This window comes from Cuculus canorus, chromosome 8 (assembly GCF_017976375.1).
Source record: "Cuculus canorus isolate bCucCan1 chromosome 8, bCucCan1.pri, whole genome shotgun sequence".
Lineage (NCBI taxonomy): Eukaryota > Metazoa > Chordata > Aves > Cuculiformes > Cuculidae > Cuculus > Cuculus canorus.
The window spans coordinates 3,107,210-3,120,966 of NC_071408.1; the positions used below are offsets into that span (position 1 = coordinate 3,107,210).

General features: G+C 40.6%; 1 long non-coding RNA gene across 5 annotated transcripts in view; it reads left to right on the forward strand.

The window, feature by feature from the left end:
* Nucleotides 1–10,505, forward strand: part of LOC128852936 (uncharacterized) — a 33,596-nt gene extending 23,091 nt beyond the window's left edge. For all 5 annotated transcript variants that reach the window (XR_008451085.1, XR_008451084.1, XR_008451088.1 and 2 more), the window contains one exon: nucleotides 9,787–10,505. This is a non-coding gene — a long non-coding RNA (uncharacterized LOC128852936). The remainder of the gene's footprint in view (nucleotides 1–9,786) is intronic.
* Nucleotides 10,506–13,757: the final 3,252 nt, after the last annotated feature.

A 13,757-nucleotide genomic window follows, 5' to 3' on the forward strand; every position in this document is an offset into this window, starting at 1 on the left:
CTTAGCTACTTCTTCTGTGTGCATGTACAATGAGATCACAAAAGCTATTAAGCTTTTCAATTTTCCTGCTGGTTTTGATACTCAGATGAAATAACCAATATGCACAGTGGAAACAAAAAGTTTCTGCTGATGAGGCCTTGACTGTGGGTTTGAATACAGCCTCAAGCAGAGGCTGATGTTTAAATTACTTCACTCTAAAGAGCCTTGGGGTGCTCTGTAGCATCTATAGGAACCTCAGCAGATGCATTTATAAATCTTATAGTTGAACCCCTCTATCAATAATACCTATTAAAGCAGTGACAATTAGTGTAATAACATAGAAGAAAACATGAATAGTCTTGTGTGCCAAGCTTGAAAAAATGTGCTATTGTAAGCCTTTAAAATGGGTGAGAGAAGTATATCTCGAGAGTATGTTACCATGGGCGCTCCATGAACTGACGCAATATCAACCTTGAAACTATTGGATTGCAAAGTAAAAAAGCCTCTCTTCTCTTTTTTTTGAATGTTGAATTACATTATCTCAGCAATTGTTATTCTTCTGTTGTTTTCCAAGTGTTAACAGGCTCTCTCCAGTAAATCACAAAATAAAAGATGCTACAGCTGCAAGCCAAGGCCCCATGAGAAATCAAATAGTACACAAAGAGGAGTGCCGCTAAAGATTTGACCCCCAATTGTGTACCACAGTCTGTGTACTAACAAGTGCGTAAAGAAGTATTATAAAAGGCAATGATACTGAGTCTCCCTGGCAATCAGTTTTTATTGTTTACAATTTCTTTCAAAATTTGAGATTTCTTTCAAAATTCTTTAGAGAGTTTGGGAAAGTCCTTTCTTTTGTGGGAATTAACTCAAGGAAGTGTAAAGCTCACCTGTGAGGAATTAGGATGGGGTGGTCACCTTTCGGGGTGGATTAAGCGTGTGGATTCAGGACTGGCGAAATCCTAATAACATTTCTTGTTGATCCATCAGTCGTGCAAAAAGTCTGATGAGATTAATTAGATTAAACTGGCCTGAGGTTTCCTAAAACAGTAGAATAAACTGTTGTGTAACAGAGGGCTCTCCTTCTGTCTTCAGATCTAGCAAAATATCTTAATCATTTACGATCCGTGGGCACATGGATGTGCTGCTGCTGATCATCTCTTCTGCTGCAACCAGAAGGTATCCCTGACAACAGGGCACGGTACCCTAGACCACTGTAACATATGTGATATACCTTATGCTATTCCTAATGGATAATTTTGAAGGGAAACCACTTTTTTTTTTCTCGGGGTTTTGTGCAATGACAATCTATGTGATTGGTTTTATGGAGGACATCTTGAGACTTTGCTGATCAGATCCCTTCTTCTGAAAGAACAGGCAGGTTTGTTCTTAGTAATTTTTATTGAAAAAGTAAGGCTTGTCCCTGCTTCTGGAACTGGGTGCCTTGAAAAAAGCAGTCACAAAATGCTGTCCCTTATTATCCCTCCTGATTGCAGAGGCATCAAGGCAGTCTGCACTAGCTGAGGAGGGAGCACTCTCTACCCTCAGGATATTTTCTTTTCTTTTGTGTTTTTTTTTCTCCTCTAAACTGAACGTGGGATAAGTAAAATGGGTTGCCAGAAGCTGGTAGTCTGGGTAGAGGCAATGCAGAAGGTGCTATATTGTACTTGGGTGAAGTGAAAGGCTTCTACCTTAAAGGTAAACAACAGTAAACTCCACATTTCTATGGCTGCCCTTGGGGGTCAAATCCATAAGTACTCTGCCTTCCTTGCTTGAAATGTATACTTTCTCTAGGAACGCGATTTTGCTTTCAAAAAGCCTTAATTCTTCTTCCTTGGGAAGACAAATTTCATCACCAACCCATAAATAATGACAGGAAAAAATAATAGCAGCCTAATTTGCATCTAACTTTTCTTTTTAATGATTAATGGATACTATTTATGTAAACTGTTTCTACATTCCAGGGTGAAATGAAATTTAAATTGCAGATTTTACAGTGGTGTATTTTAACTGGTGACCCTTTCCCCAATCACAAATTAAAAAAACCCAATTACATTTGTAATAAAGATGCTAATGCATTTCTTGTTTTTAGGGCACGTAAAGTTCTTGCTGCCAGCAACTTTATTTTCCCTGTCGATGAGCCAATAAAAATGTATTTTCCCCAAGTGCTCAACGATATGTGTATGTCTGCATTTAGGAAGGATGCTAAAGAGTAATTCTCAGCACATTCACTTTGCAACAGCATTTATGGTCAAGTAAACGTATTATACATTGAAGGCTACCTCATCTACTGTTCTCCACAGTTAAGAGCAGCCTTTTTGAAGGAAAGCAAGTTTCCAACACATTTGAGGCATTGAAGCTAGCCAAAGGGCTCTTCAGCAGCCAGGATTACTCGGTCCTTCAAGACTGATGGAGAAGATGCTCCTCTCTGCCAGCCTGCAGAGGTCTAAATGCTGCACTTGGCTTGGGTTGTCCTTCAGCCAGAGCTGCCAGGGGTGATGAAGAGCACAGGTCCTGGATGAAACACGGCACGTGTCCCTGGAGACTGTCTTTCTCTAACAAAGAGCTACCTTGAAGTTATTTGTGTTCCACAGAGCTTTTGATTTAGGATAGCAGAGGAAATTTGGTTCAAGCCAAAGGATATCTATTAAACAGTGACCTCTTTTCTTCTAATTGCACTCGGGAATTTCTTCAGGGATTAAAATGACAAGGCATTTCTGTAACTCGTTCCTTCATTTGAACTCCCAAGGAGGAGGATACAAGCGTGGCAGAGAGAGGGAGCTGTAGTGGTTTCCCTGTGTCTCGGCATATTCAGGACGGAATTCAGCAGTGACTTTCAAAGGGCAGTATAGATCTACCACCCCCTCTTGAAAAGGCTGGTGGCTACCGCAAGCTGTACAGAGCCACTGAGATGCGATTAAAAGCCAGGAACTGCAAGGTCCAATGAAATTGTCACATCGGTTTGGTGATCTTGAAGGGAATGAAGAGAAACAGAGATTTTCCATGTGCGTGGGAAAAGTTGCATCAGCACAAGGAGCAATTTGCTCCTTTAGGGTTGCTGGCCTTGTGAAGAGAACGTATGGAAAAGTATTCACTTAGATGTTATTTTCACCCCCAAGACAGCAAACTAAGCAGAGCCACATAAAAAATGGCTTGAGAAGTCTTCTTTGGGTTTTTTTGGAGAAAGAGAGGAAGAGATTTTTTTCTGGTTTTGTAGTGATACACTATTAGAAAAGTGCAGGACCAAGTGCTGTCTTTGTGTCTATACATCTACGGGGGGAAGCAGAAAGGTGAAAAGGACAAAACATAAAAGGTATGGAGAAAGACAGAGTTTTAGTGCTGTATAACGCTGCTTGCTGACAATGACAGGAGACAGAGTGAAGCACTAGTCATGCACGGTTTGCTGGTCTGTGACACCAGTGGTAAGAAAAATACCTTTTTACTTGTAGTCTGAGCAACTTTGCGAAACATTAAATGCAGAACCCCTGGGTGTCATTTTAAGAGTTGCTTTGCAGAATAAAAGAGCACTGTAATAGTTGGTATATAAACCTTTTTAGCAGTACTTTTGAAAATTGTGACAGAGATGAACCCAAGGAATTTCAAGCTATAATTTTTGCTTTGACTCTTAGGGGTACCCAGTAGTTCCTGACTGTGACAAATCTCTTGGGAGAGGGAGCACTGTTCTGTGGTGGGAATCCACATGATGTAGAGCCAAGGCTGGACTGACCACATCGGTAATTTGACAAGTGCAGTCATTTGGCTTTAATTTGCATGAAACTAACTGCTCAGTGTCACAAACGGCTTGTGAGATGCCTTGGATGCTGTAGATGACTCTGGGTTGTTGTTCATGGCACAGGAACTGGTGGGTGCTCAGGCCAGTGGTTACAAGGAACCCAAGCATGTCCCAAAGATGAACTCAGTGAATGTGCGCTATGGAGAGTCACCGCACAATGGCTGAATAAATTGTGCTCCAGAAACCCCAGATCTGGGCTTGGGGATCCAGGCTCTAAATCCAGTGTGATGATCTCGACATTACAGGTTAGTGATGTTTGTGTTTGCAGTTTCTATAGTCCAAGGAAACCCAGTGCTGGTACTTTTGCTGGGTCGTTGGCAGGTACACTATACGCACTCACTGCTTTTGTAACTTTGCTGAGCTCGTCATGAAATTCAAGAGGCCTGAAATATCAGCGCTCACTTTAAAGACTTCTATGAGATGAAATAATTGGTTACCCTGGCAATTTATTACCATATAAGACTGTCTTTGTATTGCCACCAGCCTTGAGCTCTCTCATTGTGTGGTTTTTAGAGCTTCCTGCCATTGTTCAGGCCAGCAAAAGTCCACCTGACCTTGCTTCTTTGCTTAATATCTTTATATGAAGACAAACTTAATCCGATTTCTTTCTGCTCACACTACTGTCTTATTTCATTTGTATCTGAAAGTATTGTACAGCTACAGTTAAGAAATTGGGTCCCTTCAGTAGTTAATTTTTACCACTTCTTGTACAGACCAAAGCACTCCGCTCAGGTGATAAGAATTCGTACAAGGAGTGATGCTCTTGTGCCCTTCAGAGCAGGCTTCTGTGTGACATTAGGTTCAGATCTTTCTTGACAAAGAGGCACCAAATTGATTTAATAGATGGTTATAACCACAGGCAAAGGTTCAGATTAGAAAAAAAAATGCTTTTCGCCCCCCTCAGTTACTTCACTGCAGAGGTCAGTGGCTTTTATTAAGCACGAACTTATTTCTGGTATTAGAAGTAACACGACTGAGTGTGTAAATGAGCATGGTTAACTGGAGTCTATAATACATAAAAATGTAAGCTTGACTATTTCACCTTTTCTTTAATGAAGGCATTCAGGCAAGGTATTAGTTCTATTGCTTAAATAGTTTTAGTATAATACAGCACTGAAGATGCTGAACTTGTTAGCTTGTTGATTGCATGGTTGTGTCAGCACTAATCATGACTGACAAATAATTTAAGCAATGTTTCTAACTCTATTAAAGGATATATTCCAACAACCACAAAATCCTTATCTGAAAGGCAAATCCTGTGTGCTGTAGCCCAGTGAGAATCTTTCCAAGCTGTGCACACACCAAAATGTTTGTTGTGCTGCTAGATGCGAATATTGACTTTTAATTTACCCTTTAAAATTAAAATTAGGAGAAGAGAAACCCTTTACCTCCTTCTTATTTAACCAATTATCAGTCTATGCTTAAGAAAACACCGTGCAACATCCCTCTTCCGTGACTTATAATTTACCTGAATGGGGAAGGGAAGGTTTTGGTGGGAGGTTTATTTTTGCTTTTTAATAAAACTATTGATTTTGTGCAATCTGCTCTGTTGTGAGAGCAGAGACTGAAATCACTGCCTATTTGCAATCCTTCCAAGTAAATGTTTGCAGGGCATCACACTCTCCCTCCCTATAATCCTATAAATCTTGTACGGCTTTTAATGCAAGGGTGGGGCAGCATCCTTCCCCATCCTATCATGAAGCACAGCAGTCAGCCTTTACTTTAGGGAGAGAGAGGAGGGCATCCAAACACAACCCTGAAGAAGACACAGAGTGAATGTCTCACATTACAATTTTATTGCACTTAAAAGTGAAAAATGGGGGGGAAAGAGAGCCTGTGGTATTAGGAGAATGTTTTAGTCCTGGCTGGGATCTGGGTTTGCTCTAGATAGGAGGAGTTACCTTCGGCAAGTGGTCTACCTGGTTCTGGGCTAAGGACGGAGGATGATGACTACCTGCTTGCATGCAGCTTTCAGGGAGCCTGGAGGTATCACTTCAGGTGTTCTGGGAAGATTTCTGCCATCAAAGGCTCTGGGGAGACCTTATAGCAGTCTCCTAGTATTTAAAGGAAAGATGGGGAAGGGCTCTTTATCAGGTGATGAAGTGATAGGATGAGGGGTAACGGTTTTAAGTTGAAAGAGAAGAGATTTAGATTAGATATTAGGAAGAAATTTGTGAGGGTGCACAATTGAGTTTGCAACAATTGATGGGATAACCCCACGTCTGCACACTCAATTAGATATTAATTAAAAACAAGAAAACAAACAAAACAGCTTGCCAATAGAAGATTTGAAAAACATCTGTTCGGATTTATGCTGTTTCCACCTACAATCAGGACTTTACAGATGAGGGTCTGGAGCCTGCAAAGAGAGAACTGGGGAGGGGCTGTTCTCAAAGGCTGTGGGGATAGGACGAGGGGCAATGGGGATAAACTGGAGAGTGGCAGATTGAGACTGGACACAAGGAGGAATTTCTTCACTATGAAAGTGGTGAGGCCCTGGCCCAGGTTGCCCAGGGAAGCTGTGGCTGCCCCATCCCTGGAGGTGTTCCAGGCCAGGTTGGATGTGCCTTGGGCAGCCTGAGCCAGTGGGAGGTGTCCCTGCCCATGGCAGCGGGGTTGGAACTCGATGGGCTTTAAGGTCCCTTCCAACCCAGACCATTCTGTGATTCCATGGTCAGAGACATGTGTGCAGGGGCAGCATTGCTCCGAGCTGTTCCCTTGGGGACAGTCAGAGCATACACCTGGATCCTTGGCTGCTTGCAGGTTGGACACCTCTCTGCTTTTTTTGCTGCTTTCATCTACAGCCTGAGCTTGTCCTGCTTCTCACTACACCACTTGTTGGGTGCTGTAAAGCGTCCTGTCTCATCCAGATAAGACATTTCCTAGCGAGGAAAAGCTTTCCTCATGCCCTCCTCAGGGTACAGACTTTAAAACTGTTTGCAACCTACTGATTTGCTGTTATTTTTCTCTGTCCTTGTAGAGCAATTTGCAGAAAAACCACCCGTCTTTCTTTTCTTTCTTATTACTAAATAGGATTTTTCATTAAAATATTTACCTGTTTGAAGCCCATTTTAAAAGACTCATGCTAAGATATCGCATGGCACACCTTCCATTTTAGCACATACCACCTTCAGAGGGGAAAATTATAGAAGGAGGTGATGGAGACCCAAAATACTGAGAGTTGCCTAAATTTTGCTATAGATCTCGAAGGAAGTGGCAGGTCCAAGGCTGCAGTTGGAGTGGTCCTTGAGGGAGCTCATATTATCATGTGGGCTCATTAACAGGCTTATTCCTGATGAGAGTAGACAATGAGGTGGAAAAGGGGTCCTTCACATGACGAAGAATTCCCTTGGGAATTCTAATCACTCTAATGATGCCAGGGAAGACTAAAATGAAAAGGTCGTGGATGATTCAGGTCCACGAGCTTCCTATCAGTTTAGAACTACAATAACCATGAAAAGAATTGCCCTAATTGTCTCCTGAGACTGTTGAGCCGCTGAACACAGATGTTGAGTCCAAAGACTGGCTTGCAGTTGGTGGGAAATCCTGGCTCACGCTCCCCTCAGATGTATTAAACTCAGAAGATGAACCCCAATGATTTGGTTTTCGTTTGCGCGTATGATTCTTTTTCTGCCAAAAGTAAAATTAGGCTAAAGCAGAAGCTTGTCTTGTAGGCATTGTATTTCAAAAATGTTCAATGTATCCAAACCAAAACAGAAAACATTAACACGAAAAGCATTAGAATGGCAAAAATAGTACACATTGCACTTAAAATCACAAGGACTATTTCAGGCCTTTTAAGGACACCTGCACCAGTGAAACAGCCTGGGCTGGAATGCTTCGAAAGGATAGTTTTGAATGCATTTTGGTCCTGTTAATTAAATCCTCAGCTTAATAACTCTGAGAAGGCTGTTGGAAACCTCAATGAGTGGTGGAGCTTGTGGTTCTCTTGTCATTTCTAGGCCTGTCTAATTTCTACTGATCTTACCTTAGCAGCACGTCAGGTAGAAATTGAATCTCTCTCAAAAGCTGTATTATTACTGTTTTCTTTCTAAGCAGACATAAAAACCTGACAGTTTCTGACATTGTTTTCTGATTGGGGGCATGGAAATTTTAGCTTGCAATGTTTTTGCGCACAGAAACTTAAAAGATTTGACATGATCTTCCATCCTTCCTATTTCCAGAAGTATGGAGGAGCCAAACTGAGATGTTAATTTCCACAAAAGAAACCAGAATCTGCCACCTTTTTTTCTTTTTTTAAGTTTTCTTTTCCCTTTTTTTCTAATTTTTTCTTTTTGTTTTAATCTGAAAGCTCAGATTCTTGATTTCTTTAAACTGGCTTTAGCATTCCTGAAATACGTTTGAAGATCCATCTTGTTTCATAGGTTCGGTGCCTGCCGTTGAGCATAAATAACTACATAAATGGATAGCTTAATACTAGCTGTTATTTTTTATTTGCTTAAAGCTCTTTTTGTTCATAGTTGAACAAAACTCAAGTTAAGCATTGCTTTCGCCAAGCAAAATTTGATATATTCAGACTTTGAATAATCTATTTTCCCCATTTTTTTACCCTTAATTTTGCTTTTATTCCATTCTCTGTCTCCAATAAAGTAGAATTGTCAGCTCACCGGGGGTAAATGATCCAAGTGTCTGAGTCGTATTGACTTTACTGATAATCTCGAAGAGGGCGAAAGGCTTTGGCAGAGGGAGGAGTCGGTGAGCCTAACTGGGGACATTTCTGAGTTGTCCTCGGTGTATCACAGGTTTTCCTTTTCCTTTCTGCCCACTGCTGCGTTTTCACTAGTTTTAGTGAAATGAATCACAGTGATGTGGAATTACTTGGTGGGCATTGCTTGTTAAAAGCATTCAGGGTTGTGCATATACTTCCAATTATATTATTTTGGCAGTGTTTAAAAAAAAATAGCACAGTCTTTTTCCTGCTAACAGGTCTAATCATGTAGGACTTTTGCATTTGCCTATTGTAAATATACAAATGTGTCTATTGTAAACGGAAAATTCTGTAAAGCAGTATGCATAGGATTAGGAGGCAGGACCTGGGCTGTAGAAGCCTTCCAGCAAGCATTTACTTACCCGCACAAAGAGGCTTCAAAATAAACTTGTTTTTTGTGGATCAACTAGTCCTAATGAGCCTAAGAGAAGCAGCACCTGGTATACAGGCAAAATTTAGCTTTGCAGGAGCAACAATAAAAGCCCTTGGAGAGGAATGCTGAAGGGATGAAGCAGGAGGTTTAGGGGGAAACTGCAGCTGGAAAAAAACCCAGAAGAATTCAGTGAAGATTCAGGTGAAAGAAAAAGGATTGCAGGGATTGATAGGACTGCGAAGTGGAAGGAAGGGATTTAATTTCTCAGCTTTCTGCCCATGCAGCTTTCCAGTTCTACACCCCCTTGAGGTGCAGGGCTCGCTGCCTTGAGGCGCACAGGATACTGAGAAGGGACGCAGAATAAGTGGGTTAAAAAAAAAATGGGGGGGAACTTAGAATTATAGAATAGTTTGAGTTGGAAGGGACCCCTAAAGATCATCCAGTTCCAACCCCCTGCCATGGGCAGGGACACCTCCCACTGGCTCAGGCTGCCCAAGGCCCATCCAACCTGGCCTGGAACACCTCCAGGGATGGGGCAGCCACAGCTTCCCTGGGCAACCTGGGCCAGAGCCTCACCGCTCTCAGAGTGAAGAAATTCCTCCTTCTGTCCAGTCTAAATCTGCCCCTCTCCAGTTTATCCCCATTCCCCCTCATCCTATCCCCACAAGCCTTTGTGAACAGCCCCTCCCCAGCTTTCTTGGAGCCCCTTCAGGTACTGGAAGGTCACTCTAAGGTCTCCTGGGAACCTTCTCTCCTCCAGGCTGAACTTGTGGAGGGAAAGTGAGGAAAACAGGGTGAGATTGGTGGGAAACTCTGGAAAATGTTTTCCACTCTGTAAATCGGGGGGAGCGGGAGGTGTCGGGGAGCCTGTCCTGCTGCAGCTTTGCTTACAGGTCTGGTTCTTTTCCCCAGCAGTAACTGGGCCGCACGCACAGCTTGGAGACAGAAGGGCTGTGGCTGCCAGTCCACATTTCATCACCTGAAGGAACCAAGTGTGGGGATTACAGGTTATGTCCTCAAAATAGGTTGGCCGGCACAAGAAGCGAGTTCATTACATAAAGTAATTTTACTGACCTCCCTAGGAATGAATTTAGCCGCTTAGTTTTTAGTATAGAAAACATCTGTGAACTCTGAGGGTTGTTTTTTTAATTGAATTTATATGCTCTTTTATTGCTTTTAATTTTTTTCCTTTTGAAATGCAGCAAAACGCATACATTCCCCCTCCCCCCCCCAGTCTAAACCTGTGAGATAATCTGCTGCTGGTATATATAAATGATAAATAACAATACTTATTGAAAAGTCAAAGCACATACAAATCATCATTAGACTCTTCACTTGTATGTTGTTGCTGAATTATGAACCAGGAGAAATGTTCTCGTGGCCAGTGCCCTGAAAACTCCCATAATGAACTCCCATGATACACCGAATATTGTTGTCAGTAACGTAAATAAATGTGTTGTACCATCTTGTGAAAATGAAATGGAATGCAAAATATAACAACTGAAGGGGTGGGAATTGTTGTTCTTTGGTAGTTGTTTTATATTTTGTAACTATGGGAACTAAATCAATATCATGATTCTTTATGCACAAACATTTTCAATCTTGTTATGGAATTCTTATAAAATATTCAATAAACCGGAGAAAAGACAGTAACGTGAAGGGTTCAGGTTATTTTCTTCACTCTAGGTGGAACATTACTTTAGAGGATTGTAAAATATCCCACAGCATTTTTCCATGAACGGTATTTTATGCAACTGTGTGTCTCAGAAAACAGGAATAAAATCCAATAGCTTGATGTAAGCATGTTAATCATGTTAGCCATGGGATTTGGGAGGGGCTATCTGAGCAGTAAGAGGCTGCAAACTCAATGTAGCAAACATTATTTGTGCAGTCAGTTGTCTTCCTTAGAGCTCCTTAGGGTTTGCAGTTTGCATGATGATAGAGTTTAAAGGCTCTTGTGGGTAGATGTGGTGGTGTCCTTCAGGGTGAGATATTACACAGCTGTGTTCCACTGCCACAGAGGTCTTCACACTGTGTCCTGGTTTTGCATCCTTAACTGCTCTCCCATCTCAAGCCTTGCATTTTAAAACTCAATATTGTGATTTCAACAAACATTGCATTTGGACACATTATTTGCAGGCTCATATATAGATTGGCTTCAAGTACGTGCTTAAAATAAAACATTTTAAAAACGAATGTCTATTGCTTTACAGAAGAATGGAAAACAAGTTTTATAGTGAGTGGGAATCTAATTTGTCATCAACTATCTTACAAGGAGTTAAGAGCACGAGTTGTGGCCTATATGAAAAATGGAGTTGTTTCATGTAGTAAAGCTCAATTTTTTACTTCAAAGAGCACATAATTTTGTATAATAATTTCTGAATAATAGAATTTCACTGTGTTCAATTGTTTGCATTTTATATTTAAGTTTACCATTTAGTTAGTAAATAATTTTATTTATTAATATCTTAAGCAGTCTATTTCTATTTTTCTTTCTAAGTTCCATGTTATTCATTGCAACTGTTTAGGTTGGAAGGGGACTCCTGAGGTCACCTGCTCCTTCCCTCACTTAGAGCACAGCTAATTTTGAAGTCACTCTGTCTTGCTTAGAGCCTTGTCCATTTGCCTTCTGAATATTTCCAAGGATAGGTATTTTTCAATCTGTCTACAAAAGCATGAGATTCCCACCTGTATCTTACTTTTGTAACTCTTGGTCAAACTTTTCTCCTGAAGAACTCAGTAAAGCACTGAGGAGGTTGTGAGAATGGCTGTTTTATACCAAGGATTTAGTTTTGATGGAAAATATATATTATATATATTATAATATTCAGTATAGAAAGGATAAGGCAGCTAACTATAATTTTTATTGCGGAAAGAATCCCTTCATTGACACATCAAGTGACCCGTTATACGGAAATTATTTATTTCTTGGCAGAGTCTATAAGAGACTTAATGGAGGAATTTATTAAATCCTGCATTCATGAAAAGCAGCACAGAAGTCTGACATTTTATTTGCTTTTTCCAAACAGAAATACTTCCTTTTGGAAATTATTCATTGTTCTTTAATGGTTTCTAAAAATAATTATTGACATTTACACCTGGAGGGAGATTCATATTTTGTATGAAAGATCTTAGTGTTGTGCAGCTGAAGCATTAAAAAAAAATCTCTGAGCCAGGCGTGCCCCATGTCTTAAACAGTAGTGTTTGGGGGTTTTTTAAAGGGTCTTGCTTCTCCTTCATCACTTTTTGCAGCCTAATCGATGTTTTTGTATCTTTCTTATCATGTCAATGTTATAAATCCAAATGCTAGTGTGGACTGTTATCTTTATGTGATCTGTAGTGGTTATTCCACAGTTCTTCACTGATGAACTTTCACTGGATTTTCCTAATACCGTATTAAAGTTAAACCATTAGTCCTGGTGTTTCCCGGTTCTGACAGCCTTGTTTGCCTCACCTTGTTGACCAGACTATTTTTGACCTTAAATTTACCCCGTGGTGCCTATTCAAGGTTAGTTTTGCTAAAATGACAATACATTTAATCAAATATCTCCCTTTTTCATAACAAGCTTAGTGATAACAAAACCATCTGCAATCTGACTTTTAGCTCCTTGTAAAAGTCTTTTGAATTTAGGGTCTTTTTGCAGTTTTATAATATCATGATTTTATGATGTTATGATTTCTTTCAGTAATGAGACTATTCTTTTTTGTAACATCTGTTTTTAAACACCTAAGAAGCTGTAAAATATCGCCTTAACAACACTGTGGATTTCACACATCAGCCAAGTAAGTTCCTCACCTCTCTGCTTCCTTCACATGCTTTGCAGGAGTTGTGATTTCTGAGATAAAAGAAACCTCACCTGGTGCCTTCTTTCAAGTAATGAAACCTAATTAGGATCCCTGTTAAAATTCTGAGTGTTAGCCAGATGGCAGAACTCTTCTGGTGCCGGTGAGGGTTTTTTTCATTAAGATTTAATGCCATTAGCTTTAAAAGAATGTGTCATTTGGACATTTTTAGACATCTTGCAGAAAAGAAAAAAAAATAAATAAGACAACACTACCTAAGGCCGTGGTTGTAGTTTGATTGCTCTTTAATTCACAGCTGGCTACTAGAATATCTTTACCCTTCAGCCTCCCCCAAAGGCAGAACACTGTTATACATATATTTTATTGTCTTCCTTTAGCCCAACTCTCTTCCCCTGAAGTGAATTGAGACAGTCTGAAAACTTTAAGTGTGTTCTCAGTTGTGAAAATACACTTTGAAGGAATGCTTTGGTTCTCATTTTCAGATGTTTTGTTGAAAATTTGTTTTGCTTTTTAGCTGTATTAATCACATATCCCTTAGGTTTTATGATGAAAAGGTTCTCTGGGAAGCAATCAAGATGGGAATAAACTGGTATAAACTGGAGAGGGGCTGATTTAGACTAGGCATTAGGAGGAATTTCTTCACCATGAGAGTGGGGAGGCCCTGGCCCAGGTTGCCCAGGGAAGCTGTGGCTGCCCCATCCCTGGAAGTGTTCCAGGTCAGGCTGGATGGGCTTTGGGCAGCCTGAGCCAGTGGGAGGTGTCCCTGTTTATCGCAGGGGCATTAGAATTAGGTGATCCTTAAGGTCCCTTCCAACCCAAACCATTCTATGATTCTATGAAATTTTTAATGCATACCTAGCTTATCAGTATTAGATTTCCTCCTTACTTTATCATGGTTTTCCTAATAAGCTTTTATAGTGGAACATTCTATTTTTAAAGCCAATCAGATTCCCTCAAAAAATGTTCATCACGGCTCGCTGTTATCACCACTGTTACATTTGTGCAATTAAATTGGTTTGCCAAACTGTCTACTTCTTTGGTTTGAAAATTCTTGAAGGATTAGGCAGCGCATCGCTATGACC